Here is a 1,932-nt window from a genome sequence, read left to right on the forward strand (position 1 = left end):
TCTCTCTTCTCTCTTTGTCTCTTTCTCTGTATGTCTCTGTCTCTCTGTCTGTCTCTGTCTATCTCTCTCTCTCTGTCTCTCTCTGTCTCTCTTCCTGTATCTCTCTCTCTGTCTCTCTCTGTGTCTCTCTCTGTCTCTCTGTGTGTCTCTCTGTGTCTCTTTCTCTCTATATCTGTCTATCTCTGTCTCTCTCTGTCTCTCTCAGTCTCTCTCTCTCTGTCTCTCTCTGTTTCTCTCTCTGTCTCTCTCTCTGTCTCTCTCTGTCTCTATCTCTTACTCTCTCTGTCTCTCTCTGTCTCTCTCTGTGTCTTTTTCTCTCTATCTCTGTCTTTCTCTCTCTGTGTCTTTCTCTGTCTCTCTCAGTCTCTCTCTCTCTGTCTCTCTCTGTCTCTCTATATCTCTCTCTCTGTCTCTCTCTGTGTCTCTCTCTGTCTCTCTCTGTGTCTCTATGTGTCTCTCTCTGTCTCTCTCTCTGTCTCTCTCCATCTTTCTCTGTTTCTTTCTTTTGTCTCTCTGTCTCTCTCTCTGTCTCTCTCTGTCTCTATCTCTTACTCTCTCTGTCTCTCTCTGTTTCTCTTGTGTCTCTTTCTCTCTCTCTCTGTCTCTCTCTGTCTCTCTCTGTCTCTCTCTGTCTCTCTCTGTGTCTCTCTCTGTCTCTCTATCTGTCTCTCTCTGTCTCTATCTGTCTCCCTCTGTCTCTCTCTGTCTCTTTTCTGTTTCTCTCTGTCTCTCTCTCTGTCTCTCTCTTTCTCTTTCTCTGTCTCTCCCTCTGTCTATCTCTGTGTCTCTCTCTGTATCTCTCTCTGTCTCTCTCTGTCTCTGTCTTTCTCTCTGTTTCTCTCTTTGTCTCTCTCTGTCTCTCTCTCTATGTCTCTCTCTGTATTTCTCAGTCATTCTCTTTGTCTCTGTCTCTCTCTGTCTCTCTCTGTCTCTTTCTCTGTCTCTCTCTCTCTCTCTCTCTGTCTCTTTCTCTGTCTCTCTCTCTGTCTCTCTCTGTCTCTTTATCTGTCTCCCTCTGTCTCTCCCTGTCTCTCTCTCAGTCCCTCTCTGTCTCTCTCTGTGTCTCCCTGTGTCTCTCTCTATCTCTGTCTCTCTCTGTGTCTCTCTCTGTCTCTCTCTGTTTCTCTCTCTGTCTCTCTCTGTCTCTGTCTCTGTCTCTGTCTCTGTCTCTGTCTCTCTCTTTGTCTCTCTATCTCTCTCTGTCTTTCTCTGTCTCTCTCCCTTTGTCTCTATTCTGTCTCTCTCTGTCTCTCTTTGTCTCTCTCAGTATCTCTCTGTCTCTCCTAGTCTCTCTCACTCTGTCTCTGTCTCTCTCTCTCTCTGTGTCTGTCTCCTTTTCTTTCTCTCTATCTGTCCTTCTCTGTCTTTCTCTGTCTCTCTCTTTCTTTCTCTGTCTCTCTTTGTGTCTCTCTCTGTCTCACTCTCTCTGTCTCTCTCTGTTTCTCTCTGTGTCTCTCTCTGTCTCTCTTCTCTCTTTTCTCTCTGTATCTCTATGCTCTCTTTGTGTAACTCTCTGTCTCTCTCTTTTGCTCTCTATGTCTCTCTCTGTCTCTCTCTGTCTCTCTCTGTCTCTCTCGTCTCTCTCTGTCTCTCTCTCTGTCTCTCTCTGTGTCTCTGTGTTTCTCTCTCTGTCTCTCTCTCTGTCTCTTTTCTGTCCTTCTCTGTCTCTCTCTCTGTCTCTCTCTTTCTCTTTCTCTGTCTCTCCCTCTGTCTCTCTCTGTGTCTCTCTCTGTATCTCTCTCTGTCTCTCTCTGTCTCTGTCTGTCTCTCTCTCTGTCTCTCTCTGTCTCTCTCTGTCTGTCTCTGTCTCTATCTGTCTCTCTCTCTGTCTCTCTCTGTGTCTCTCTCTGTCTCTCTCTGTCTCTCTCTGTGTCTCTTTCTCTATCTCTGTCTATCTCTGTCTCTCTCTGTCTCTCTGTCTCTCTCTGTCTC

Source organism: Mus caroli, unplaced genomic scaffold (genome assembly GCF_978045245.1).
Source record: "Mus caroli unplaced genomic scaffold, Mus_caroli_1 scaffold_40, whole genome shotgun sequence".
NCBI lineage: Eukaryota > Metazoa > Chordata > Mammalia > Rodentia > Muridae > Mus > Mus caroli.